At 44.2% G+C, this 13,354-nt stretch overlaps 1 protein-coding gene and 1 non-coding gene across 3 annotated transcripts in view; both read left to right on the top strand.

Moving 5' to 3' along the window:
- Positions 1-13,354, top strand: part of ITGA6 (integrin subunit alpha 6) — an 87,762-nt gene that overhangs the window by 16,315 nt on the left and 58,093 nt on the right. The gene's annotated exons all lie outside the window — the stretch shown is intronic.
- On the top strand, positions 6,762-6,837 carry MIR2352 (microRNA mir-2352). Its single transcript, NR_031078.1, has one exon. It is a non-coding gene; the product is annotated as a microRNA mir-2352 (primary transcript).

The raw sequence follows: 13,354 nt of genomic DNA, 5'->3' as shown, positions 1-13,354 counted from the left end.
TTCCTCTGTTGCTGCTGCTGCTGCTAAGTCATTTCAGTCATGTCCGACTCTGTGGGACCCCATAGACCGCAGCCCACCAGGCTCCCCCGTCCCTGGGCTTCTCCAGGCAAGAACTCTGGAGTGGGTTGCCATTTCCTTCTCCAATGCATGAAAGTGAAAAGTGAAAGTGAAGTCGCTCAGTCATGTCCAACTCTTGGAGATCCCATGGATTCCAGCCTAGCAGGCTCCTCTGTTCATGGGATTTTCCAGGCAAGAGTACTGGAGTGGGGTGCCATCGCCTTCTCTGACCCACTTCCTCTAGAGCCCTGTTATCTAATACCTGGGAACAGCTTTATCTTTTTTCTCTTTGGTTTTATAATGATTAATTTCTCTATTGCCTGTTGAATTTAATAGGCTTTCTTTGTTCTTAATGATATTTTCATTATGAAATTTCTGGTAAGCTCTTTGGGAGCTGTCAAAATAGGAGTTTACTGACTGTTCTGAATTGTGGGCCCTCTGAAGGTGGCTTGGGTCTGATTTATCTGTTTGCTTAGAGCTTTAATGTGGAGCCTGACGTGTCATTTGTCAAAAATAAAACAAGAATGTGCTTTAAAAAGAAATCTGACCTCCACACGCAAACCCATAGGTGTTTTCAGCTGTACAGAGAGTAGTCACATAACCCAGCAATGCTTTTGCGGATTTCTTTACCACTGAAATGACTTACCACCTGCAGAAGTTAGAAAGGAACCCAGGGAGTGATCTAGAAAGGTAGCCCACGTCTTTTTTTTTATAGATGGAGAATTGGAGGCCTAGGATTTGTCATCGGTCACACAGCCAGCTCCTAAGAGAGCTGCCCCTCCACCCCTCTTCTGCCTGTGTCCAGAGGTCTCTCCTGACTTGAACCCCTGTCTTCTGCTTCTCCTGCCCAGCCCAGCAGGGATCCATCTAGCCAGTATGTCTGTTTTTATAAAAGTGTCACTGGAAAGAAGCTTCAGCTGTTCAAGTTCTACCAAATTTCTTTGAGAATCTGTACTTATCAAAAAGAGTTGCCACCCTGAGTTCCTGAGATGGCCCTGTCTCTGTGAGGAGCCCAGCCTGGGCTTTCGGCTGAACATGCAGAAGTGATTGTGTGTTCTCCCAGTGGATCCCCACCCCCTCGCTTTAAATGAAAGGTGAGGTGCTGACTCAGGCTGTGACTCACCCCCGCTCCTCCCTGAGACAGGTGACTGCTGCGGGCGGGGTCGGGCAGTGTCCACAGCATCTAAGACAAAGCCTTTTACTGGACCCTGCAGCTATTTATAAAAGGTGCTCACCGCACTTAAGCCTTGTGTACGAGATGCCCCTGAATGGGGCACATTCATTCCGTTCTAACCAAAGATGTGAGGGGTTAGCGTTTTGTATTGTTGCTTCATAGCTGAGACTTCTCCCTGAATGTGTCAGTTTCCTGGACTTTTACAGCCAAGGCGGGAGTTCCCCTCTCTGATGTCATTGCATTTTATTCTGTACCTCACTTGACCACGGTGGAAAGCTTATCCACCCTCTCAGCTGGTTGGATTTTTTCTCTTCAGTATTATTTCTTTTTCTTCTTTTTTTGGAGGAGTAGAAAGGGGTAGCTTTATTACTTTGCTCGGCAGAAAGGGAGACACTGTGGGCTCCTGCCTCGAAAAACTGTGTGTCCCTCCTCGGTATATTTCCACCTCTGTCCATTACAATAAATTTGCACTGTATTGAAACGCCCAGATGGCCGCACGGTGCCTGGTACACAGTAGGTCTGGGTCTATATGCTTCTCTATTGATGTGTTGTCATGCCTCTGGAATGGGCCGTGAAAGTCAGTCTCTGACTCTTGCTTGCCTGCAGCTGCCTACAGAAAGACAGCACGTGTGAGCTTGTCTTATGCAATTATGAGGTTTGCCTTTTCGTGATTTCTGGGCACTGATTTTTGACTTCCATGATCATCTATCTCTGTCATTTTCTCTGCAAGACTTTTAATGACCCATTGTCCATCAACCAACATCATTTTTAAAATTACATTTTAAATTGATCTTTGAATAGTAATACAGTCACGTGGTACAAAGATAAGAAAACTAAAACAATCACCCTTGCACTTCTGGTTTCTAGTCGTCCTGCTCTTCTTGGAGGCAACTGTTGTTTTGCCAGCTTATTGTATATGTTTGTATTTGTTTATAAATTTGCAGACAGCTGTGAAAGGATTTATATTTTTTTACATGTGATAGCATGCCACATGTATTTTTCTGAATCTTCTTTTTTTCTTGGCGTGTTTTAGAGCTTGTTTGATGTAAGTAAAGAATTTCTTCAGTAGTTTTAATGTCTACATGGTGTTCATTTTTAAGGATGAGCCATGAGTCACTGAACCAATCTGGATATTCCAGTATATTCTAATCTTTTGCTCTTAAAAGCAGTGCTGCTGTTAAGAATTTTATACCTTCCTCTTTTCACCTAGGTAGAGGATCAGTTCCTACGGCAGTGGCTTACCCAGCCCTGTTTCAGTGATCAGGGCTAATTCTGGAGGTGTGACTGCTCTCCATGACTTTCTATCACAAACTATATCCTACCATCTGATATTATAGGCTTCTCAGCTGGTTGGTTTGCTGGAATCTTTTCAACAGCTAGAGCTGACCCTCTTAAGCCCGAGCTGTTGGATTCCTGATGGCTTCAGCATTTGTGCCCCACCTGGACCTATGCTTGTTAAAAAGTGCTTGTTAAAATTAGAATGGCTTGTTAGAATGTGTGTTGACCGGATACTGATAAGAGCACATGCAGTGCTTCATCACTGCATTAGAGTTTAAAAGGTTATGTAACATTTCATTTGATCCTTGCAACACCCTATGAGAAATCTTAAGAGCATTTCACAGATAACCCGTACGGATGACACCCAGCTAATAGGCGATACAGCCAGGACTTGAACCCACTAGGTCTTCTTGGAACTCCCTCACATTTCCGATTATGGTTTTGACTTAACAGTGTGTTACCGGGCAGGCAAGGCCTGGGCTAGCTGGAGGTATCTGCTATAAGCATGTACTATATTTTCCTGATAATAACAGGGCAAGCAGGACGGATGTTCAGCTAGTGGATGTGGTGCTGGTGGTTTAGTTGCTAAGTCGTGTCTGATTCTTGCAACCCCATGGACTGTAGCCCACTAGGCTCCTCTGTCCATGGGATTCTCCAGGCAGGGATACTGGAGTGGGTTGCCATTTCCTTCTCCAGGGGATCTTCTCGACCCAGGGATCAAACCCAGCTCTGCTGCATTGCAGCGGATTCTTTACCGACTGAGCTGTCATGAAGTAGGGCTAGTTGTTAAACTATCAAAACACTTCTGGTTGGTTAAAAGAAAAGCTTCCCCGCCGTCCCCTGAGTGTCCCTTGGCACTGCCTTGGCCAGTCTTCCCATAGGACACCCTTCTCCCGTGTTTCACCACAATTCAGCAACTAATGGGGAAATGCCCTAATATGATAGGCAGTCTGGGATGTTGCTCCAGGGCTACAGTACCATCTGTGCTGCTAATTGGTTTCCACACCATACTGATTGCTAAATATTTTTAAATGCCATGTTTAAATGCAGGAGTAGGTGGCAAACAATGTAAATGTTTTAGCGGTGTAACTTGTCTTCTATAAATATATGTGTACACTTTTTTTTGCCTTTTACAACTTTATTTCAGCATAACTGTGCTCACAGAAATACACTCATATGGGTTAATAGAATGCAGTTTAACTCATCTTAACACAATTTGTACCAAAAACCTGGTACATGGTTTGCTTAAAAAGAATAAAGAATTTGCAGTCTGGTTTTCCATCTATTAAAAGTGTATGTAAAAGATCCTCCATAAAATGCTGCTAAAATGAACAGCAAGAACCTTGAGAAATAAACCTTTTGTTTGTCTCTGAAAAACAATGTGTATTGCACTGTAAAAGTTTGTAAAACTGGCACAACAGAACATTGTTGTAATGTTTCAATGCCATTTTACCAAGTTTAATAACTAATGGATGTTGACAAGGGTGGAGAAAGCCTGTGTATACACGTGAAAATATAGAAGCTATCTGATCTAGTTAATATTACATGTAGATCCCAAATCTACTCAAACCAAGATTCAGATGATTTCTTAAATCTGAATTAACACTTATCAGTCCAATTCATCTGCTGAAGTCAACAAGGAAAAACTCTGCACAATAGCTTGTTTGTTTTTTTTTTTTGTACAAAAAAGAAAATGGAGTCTCTTCCCCAACTTTTTAGTCTAAAACTACAGCAAAGTATTTCTTCCATTATCATGGGGTGAGAAGCAATGAGGTTACTCAAGCTTTAATCTGAATTAGCACTCAGACACCAGAGTCCCCAGGGTTAAAGACCCTGTGATTTTAGAAGTGACTCTGAAAATAAAATGGCCCTTCTTGGAGGACTAGAGCAAAACATCCGGCAATAGTTAAAAGAAGTCTTACCAAAAAAAATATAGCCCTTTATGAATTACACCTCAGTTTTTTTGAAAAGCCTCAAAGAAGCAGCTCTGAAAAGAGGAAAAAAACATAACTTAAAATATCTTGAAAAGCAATGTGAACGTAGGTTCAGAAGATAGAGATGTATTTTACAAAGTTGCCTAGGATTAGGCTTATAATGTGTTCGAAGTATTTCAACTTTCACTCTAATACTAAACATCAATTTATAAACAATGTATTTACTTTTTATTCCTTTATGAAAAGGGGAAAGTCTAGCTTCAGTCCTATCCAGTGGAAGGGAAACTGAGGGGGGCAGAAAAAAGATTCCAATAGCCCCATGCAAATAGCACATTTTTAAATGGAAGAACTCCCAACTAGACCAGAAGTTCATATCACTAATGCACTTTTCAATGAAATGATTTTTTAATAAGAACAAATACATAGCATTAGCCTGACAATCAAGTCCTTGTTTTCTGGAGGAAAGGCCTCAAGTTCTTTCAATGTCCAGTAACAATGTTTTCATAGATCACTTTAATAAGGAGTTTTAATTTCTTTCGTATTTTTGTTTTTGGCATTCTAGTCTTAAAATCTAGATAAGAAAATTAGTCCAATTCTCCTGAAGTCAATTTTTTTTCTTTTGAAGTATCAAAGAATCTTGACTGATTCCCAGTCTCCAGTTGTACTTAATATGAATATTTTCATATGTAATATGGAAAAGGTAGAGTTTTAATATAAGATGTCTTCATGAACATTAAATCTAGTTGTTAGAAAGGTTTAACTAGCTTTATAATTTGATTTTAAAACATATTTACAGCTTGATCTGTTTGTCAGATTGTCAGAACTGAGGATTCACCTAGAATTCAACGTCATTTACAAATACCTGCTATGTATAAAAAATGCACTGCAATAATATACAACCTATTCATGTCTTGAGAGAAATATGCTTTTTTTTTTTAATCTGCTTTAAATCTTTGGCCACCTAGTCAATTCCAGTTTCAAATATCTTTTACCTTAAATTTCACTCTTCAGATTAACTAGCTTTCCACCCACGCTTTAATACTTTTTCCTAATCTTTTTTGTTGCATTGCCAAACCCTGAAACCTGCCTCAGAGATCACCAGAAAAAACAAATAAACAAATATAAAGCGATTACTTCAGAATAGAACATGGGGGATAAGAATCAAGATTCCCTTATGGAATCATACTTTATTGTGCTGTAATGAATAACTTACCAGCATATGTGTACACTTTAAATGGTGTTTTTGTTGTGGTTCCCAGCATCTTGTTTCTAAATCCTCTTGTCACCTGAAAAATTTATTTTGGTTTTGCTTTTGTGTAGTTTTTGTTGTTGCTCCTGGATATGAAAGTCTGGGTGGCTGGTCTGAGGTGTCAGGGACCCCAGGACTCATTCTCCTTGCTGCCCCACCAGGCCTCAAGCTCATAGTCCACGATGGTAGCATCTGCACTCTAGGCAGGATGGACCGAGGGACAAAGAAGAGAGCTGAGGCCCATATGTCCGAACTTTCAGAGACAGCTCCTGGAGGCAGTGGTGTGCCACTAGGTCAGAGTCCTGGTCAGCAGCACCGAGTTACACGGCACGGCCAGCAGGGAAGGGAGGCTGGGCTGAGTAGTCTTTCTTCAGGGTGGCCTTATGCCCAGCTACAAATTCTTTTACTATGGAAAAAGGGGAAAACCGGCCCTGGGTACCAGCCAATGGTCTCTGGCACAGCAACTAAGCCTGTTGCTTTAGTTATCTCATTTAAAAAATAAACTATGTGATCATACTCGTTTCCTTTTCAAAACATTGAAAAATCTGGATTTCCTAAGCTATTGAAACATTCAAACGGATATGCTGACCTACCAGGTGTGTGCTTGTTAAATGTACCTTTTCTTGGTTTTTATTAAAAGTATTTGACTGAAACTTGGTAGAAATGGAAATGTCGCTTTTTCCTTCACAAATGAGCTATTTGGTAACAGCCTTTAAGAAATGAATCTTTTTTTTTTTTTTTTGAGTTAGCACTGACTATACACTTAGTCTACTGGCATAGAAAAACTGTATAGTAACAACATACTTGCATTTAAAATCATGAAATGCAATGATAATGATAAAATTTCATTTACCAGAAATTCACTAAATGCCTATGTACCGAGTACTGTGTGAAGGTCAAGGATAGAAGGGTGCGCTCACGGTCCAGTTCAGACAGGTCCTTGGACTTGGTTTCTTGAAAGGACAATTCACTAGAAGGACAAACGTGATTTGATTTGGCAACTGGAAAGTCAGGTATCTGACAATTCAGAAGCACAGAAAGTGAGCCAGTGGCACTTTGGACAAGCAGCTGCTTTGTGAAACTGAAAGAACAGGATTGCTGGGAGATTTTCATTCTTCCTGTTCTTACTACAGTAGATAAAAGCATTTTATCAAAAGCATTTTTATCATAACTCCTTGAGTGATGTCTTACTGGTAATGAGTTGCTTGGTCAGCTTAAAAAACTGCTTTGCATCTGATGATTTAATTTTTTAAAATAACCTGGTTATATGTTTATACTTTTATCATTTTCTGTTGAAGTGGAATTCTTGGCCATTCTCCATATAGGCTAGTATCTGTTATAATTTTGTCTTATTGGGTGCTAATTATATTCTTTTTCCTTGAGATTATTTCAGTCTTTGTTGTTGGGAGATTAGAAGCAAGTGTTGAACCAAGGTTGTTCCAAAAATTGATGCCAGGGCTGGAACCAGAATTCCTTCCCCATACCCTTCTCCGTGTTGCTATCTGACTGCTGTTGTTGGCATTCCAGTTAAATAGTTGAAATTGGTGCTAGGATTTCACATTTTCCACCCCTGGTTGATAGTGGAGGTTTCTGAGCCATAAGAGGAGCCATAAGAGAACAAAACATGTTCTGCTTTGGGTGTTTCTTTATTGCATGAGCGCTCTTGTTCTTGGTCAGTGACACACCTGTTTAAAACCTACCAAGTCAGGTAAGAACTAGACCCTCAGGCTCAGGCGTTGCAGGAGTTTCATAGTCACTGGAGACTGAGTTTAGTAACAGCATGTTTCTCCAAGGAGACAGGAAGAAAGTCTCAAGAAATGTTGGGAAGGCCAAGAAAGGATGACTGGTTTCAAGATCCACATAATGGCTGCAGTATTCTTTGGGCCCCTGTGGCGTGGATCTCAAAGCACTTTCTAGACTTTAATTATAACTCTTGTAAAATACTTAAAAAAAAAAAAAAAGATGGATCGATCAAAGTGCTTTTGTGATGTTAGCCAATGAAGCAGAAAGGAGATTTTCAGTGTAGTGGTGTAGAGCAAGTTTAGGGAGTGCGGGACACAACCCCAGTTTGATCATGTACCAGCTGTGTGGCATCGGACAAGTTACTTGTCCTCTCTGAACCTGCATCCACATTTGTACAAGGGGTGGTAGTCACAGTGTCTACTTAAAGAACTCGGGGTGCCTAATGCATTGTAAACAGCATGAGAGATAATAGCTCCAGTGTGTAATTGTGTGTGTGTGCGTGCTCAGTCATGTCAGAATCTTTGTGGCCCTGTGGACTGTAGCCCACCAGGCTGCTCTGTCCATGGGATTTCCCAGGCAAGAATCCTGGAGTGGATTGCCATTTCCTTCTCCAGGGGATCTTCCTGATCTAGGGATCAAACCCACGTCATCTGCATTGGCAGGTGGATTCTTTACCCACTGAGCCACCAGAGAAGCCCCCAGTGTATTATTAATAATCGCTTATTTGCCCTGATTTGTAGTAGGGTATGTATTTCTCATGAGATTTCTTAGCAGGTTATTAGAAATCTAAGTCTTTTGAAAGTGAGATTGTAGATCATAGAGAAAAAGGAGCCTTGGCCTTTAAATCACCTTTCTGTGTAAATGTGAAAACCCAAGACTAGGAGGTGAACAGATTTGTTCTGTGAATTTTGGCTCATGCTTGCCCTACTGGATCAGCCAGATAATATAGTTAAATAGGGTTTTGGTGTTTCTTGGTCAAACATCCCTCGAGGTTATGATTATGATTATGATTATGATTATTTTAATGGCACCAGATTCTTGCCCTCAAGGAATAGTCTACTTGAATGACGTTGGGAGAAATCCTTGTCCAGGCAAGTTTACTTTGGAGAGGTGAACCTTGAGGCAGAGTCTTGATGCATAAAGCCTAGAGCTGGAATTGGAAGTAGTTGTTGAGGACGATTTGGTGAATTGGGGGCGGGATGGTGTGAGCCAAGCCACCAAGACTTGTGTGTGCTGGGCAAGTGAGGGGCACAGGGGCAGCTGGGGCAGGCGGCTCGTGTGGGGCCAGACGGCAGGGGCTGGCTGCCACTGCAGTGAGAAGGTAACTGGGCTTGAAGCCCCAGCCGTGTCAGGTTGCATCTGAGCCTCAGTGTCTTCACCTCCGCGATGCAGACACCTACCTCCCAATTGCTGAGACGTAGTTGAATCAAGGGAACTTCCTCGGTGGTCCAGGGGTTAAGACTGCACTCCCAGTACAGGGGGCACGGATTGGAGCCCTGATCGGGGAATTAAGATCCCACATGCTACATGGTGTGACCTAAATAAATAAATAAAACCATAGATATTTCATTAAAAAAAAAAGCTTATGTTAAGGACTTTGTAATTAGAGAGTTCGTACAAAGGTGAGTAGTTTGCTCCCTACTCAGACGTGCGGTCTCTTTGCTAAGACAAATCTTGGGATGTGTGAGCAGTATCGACCTGCCAGGTACTGCTCTAGGTGCGAGTTCGGGGAGTGAGAGAAGAGCCCCTGCATCCTTGGAGCCAATAGCATTCCAGTGCGAGGAAGACAAGCAGTTGACACAAAGCGCCGAACATCTTTTTCGGTACTGCTGAGGGCTGCGACAGTCTTTACACAGGGCGAGTCTGTAGAGAGTGACTTAGGGGAGAGCTCTTGCTAGTAAGGAGGGTGAGTTGAGAAGGTGACTTTTCAGTTGAGCCCTAAGGGATATAAAGGGTGCAATCCACAAAGGTCTGCGGCAAGAGCGTTCTCAGCTGAAGGAAGCAGCTGCAGAGACCCTGAGATGGAAACCAGGTGGGTGTGTTCAAATGACAGGAGCCAGGCCAGTGTGGCAGGAGTATTCACCTGGCTGAAGCCGCAGGTAAGGGCGGTTCTGTAGGGCCTCGTGGAGCATGGTGGGTGGTTGAATTCCATGCCGGTGGCCATGGGAACCAAGAGAGGGCTAAGAAGAGGGGTGATGTGATGTGACTTAAGACGTAGAAAGAGCAGAGATTGCTTTGTGGAGATGGGCTTGGGTAGGACGAGAGTGGAAGCAGGTGGACCAGTCAGAAGGGTACTACTCTTGTCCAGGTGCAACCAGATGGAGGCTCATGTCCTGATAGCAAAGTAGCCACTGAGAAGTGGGTGAGGGTAGAATAGAGTCGGAAGGGAGAGCGTGCCCTGATGCCTTGGATGTGAGAGGTGAGGGAAAGTGAGGAGTCCAGGGTGACACCTGGGTTTCTGGCCAGAGCAGAAACTTGGGTGGACAGTATTTATTTATCAAGAGAGGAAAGACTTGTGGGGAGCGTAGTTGGGCGGAAGGAAGCTGAGTTCAGTGTTAAACACAGTAATTGTGAGGTGCTAGGTGTAGACATCCAGTAGACAGCTGGGTGTTGGGGTGTGGTTCTTAGTGGAGAGGCCTGGACAGAAAACAGATGTTCTGAGAGTCACCTGTTAATTGAAGGTGTTTCTAGCCCCAGGACAAGAGTATAGCCAGAGACGTGGAAAGACTCCCAAGATCTGTTGGAGCTCCTGGCGAGGCAGGAAGATAAACCTGGCAAGTATCAGCAGGCTCACACAGGCCTCCTGCCCTCTCCTCCAGCTGCCCCGTCTAGTTCCTGGTTAGACAAGACAGAGGGTCAGCATGAAACTAGACATGGGGTCTCTGAGACTTTGGGGTCCCTCTGCTTCTCCATAAGGGAAGTGAGCCCACAGTTCAAAGCTCTGCATGTGGTGCCCCCCTCCCCTAGAATTATCACATAAAGTCTAACAGTGAAGCTCCAATACTTTGGCCATCTGATGCGAAGAGCTGCCTTGTTAGAAAAGACGCTTATGCTCAGAAAGATTGAAGGCAGGAGGAGAAGGGGACGACAGAGGGTGAGATGGTTGGATGGCATCACCGACTCAGTGGCATGAGTTTGAGCAAGCTAAGGGAGATGGTGAAGGACAGGGAAGCCTGGCATGCTGCAGTCTATGGGGTCACAAAGAATCGGACATGACTGAGCAACTGAACAATGACAAAGTCTTAACAGAGAAGAGGAGCCCCTAGCGCTCAATCTTAGATTGAGGTAAGATTGTGGAGGAATTTGATATTCTGGGGATTCCTCTCAGTGAAAGAAATACGGTTTCAGAATTTGATTAAGAAAGAGGTGGAATGTAGTCCGTTTCCTTGTCCAGTTTCCCTTGATCTTCTAGTTCCTTTTTCCAGGTGATTACTTGTCTTGACTATTAAGGTCTGAAATGTAGGCTGTATAATTGACCAGGGGACCTGGACAGGTCCTCTTTGACCCTTGATTCCTGTTCCCCTAAAATTAGGAGCTCAGATGAGATCAAGCTGGGATCTGTGAGCTCCTCCAGGAACCCGGGGCCTGGTAGGGGTTGGTAGGCAGGGGATCTGCCCAAAGGGATACCAGCGCTCAGCTTTGGTCCACCTGTGGCCACCAGCACCTGAGGAGGCAGAGAGGGCTGGACGTCACCAATGGAGATGATGCTGGAGTCGAGTGGGAGTGTAGGGAGGAGTTGGGGATGGGACAGATGTTCTGCAGGGAGTGGACAGTGTGGAAGCATGAGCCAAGAGCCTGGCGGAAAGGATGCTTTCCTATGGTAGGTCTGGTTGGAGTCTCGGTGGGGCGTGGAGGGGAAGTGATGTGGTAACACTGTGGCAATGTCACAGGACTAGACATGGTGACTCCCTGTATAGGAACAGGGCAGTTCTGTATTTTCTCATCTGTAAGTAATCCTGCTGAGAATCCAATGTGGGTCAAGTAAAGGCATTCACAAACGTTAGGTCTATAGATTCTATGTGTTTAAAACCAGGAGCAAAATTCAAGCTTCATTTGATAAGTGATGTTTCTAACGCTTTCTCTCATAACCCACTGAATGGGCTCATTTTGGTGTGTGTTGTTGCAGCTGAGTCATGGGTAAGAGCATGGATATAAAGCTACCTTTGAAACCCCCCAGCCCCTCTTTTGGTTCCCAGATGCAGTGTGGGCCGTGGAGGCCAAGTGCTGTCTATGTAAGGTGTTGCTGAGCATTCCATGAGGGGAGACTAGTTTCCTTTAAGTCTCCTGGGAATGTGTTCATTGGTAGGAATCCTGGAAATTGGAACCACTGATGCCTCCCAATAGGTAACTGCGGTAGGGAGTTGTGTAGGCAGAGTGGTCCTGAAGTTGGGGCGTGGAGATACTTCCTGAAAATGAACAGGTGGATGACTGAAAGGTCGTGTCCTCAAACTGGCTGCCTGCATTTCACCATCATTTATTCAAATTCGTTGGCAAAAATGTTTTAAAACAACGGTACATTATGCTTTATAATTCTAGCTGTGACATACCGTTTAGACATCACCGTACAAAACAAAATACAGACTTTTTTTGAAAACCAACTTGAGCCCTCTAGGAATGTCTGACGTGCTGGAATTCGGCCAAGGGGTGGGGAGTGTGGTGATGGTAGGCAGTGCTGTTTCCCCATTTTCCTCTCCTTTCCCAGGGCCGCTTATATGCCGGTGCCAGCCGGCAAAGTCGATCAGATCCCGAGAACGTGCACGGCGCGGCTGAGAAGGAAAACTACAGCAAAAGAATTCTACAACAAAGATGGGGTCGAGAGGTTCAGACACGTCTCCACAAAGGGAAGCGGTCTGACCACGACTTTATTCAGCATCTTATATTTATACAGGAGAGTGTGAGAAAGACAAGACAGTTAACTTTTTCTTGGTTGACCTATACATCTTACAAAAAGTCACAAGAAATCTTGAGAGCGTGGGAATGGCACCCTGTTATTATTTCTTATACCAGATAACATTTCCCTGTGTGTGAGAAGTTTGTCCAGAACTCCAGGTGTCTGCGGTAAATAATCGCCTAATCTTTGGGGTGGCGGGACAGAGAGCTATGTTTGCAAGCAAACCCTTAAGGACTGAGGCAGCTCCCAGAGCTGTGTCTTTCAGACAAAGGACGGACCCCGTTCTCACAGGCAGCTCCCCGCACTTACAGAAACAGTGGTGGGGTTATCTGCTGCTGCTTCTGCTAAGTCGCTTCAGTCGTGTCCGACTCTGTGCGACCCCATAGACAGCAGCCCACCAGGCTCCCCGATCCCTGGGATTCTCCAGGCAAGAACACTGGAGTGGGTTGCCATTTCCTTCTCCAGTGCATGAAAGTGAAAAGTGAAAGTGAAGTCACTCAGTCGTATCCAACTCTTTGCAACCCCATGGACTGCGGCCTACCAGACTCCTCCGTCCATGGGATTTTTACAGGCAGGAGTACTGGAGTGGGGTGCCATTGCCTTCTCCGGGTGGGGTTCTCAGTTTAGTTTAAATCTGCTGTGTTGAAATTATTAAAAGTGAACTTTGCTTTTGCGTGTATTACTGAGATGAACTTGGTTCATTAGAAATACTTGTTGAGTGTCCTTTAAGTGCTGTGCCCTAAGCTGGACACTGGGGGGCCCAGCATGAGCTGAGCAGATGTGCCACCGGCCCCATGGGGCCGACCTTCTGGTGGGGCAGGTGGTTGGTGCGCCTCTCACGTTAGAATTGCTGACGTGGTCGTGCTGTGGAGGGCAAGTAAAGGAGGACTTCCAAGAGGTGGGACCTGACCTAGACTGGAAGGTGCAGTAAGGTTTTTAAGCAGTGACCTGAAGAGGAGAGTGGGAGGATTCCAGGGGGTGGGAGAGTAGCGTGCTGAGCCAGGAGAGCATAGTAGTTGAGGGGTTTG

The sequence above is a fragment of the Bos taurus genome, chromosome 2 (genome assembly GCF_002263795.3).
Source record: "Bos taurus isolate L1 Dominette 01449 registration number 42190680 breed Hereford chromosome 2, ARS-UCD2.0, whole genome shotgun sequence".
NCBI classification, from domain to species: Eukaryota; Metazoa; Chordata; class Mammalia; order Artiodactyla; family Bovidae; genus Bos; species Bos taurus.
Note: the sequence above shows the minus strand (reverse complement) of the source record. Positions and strands in the feature narration are given on the sequence as shown.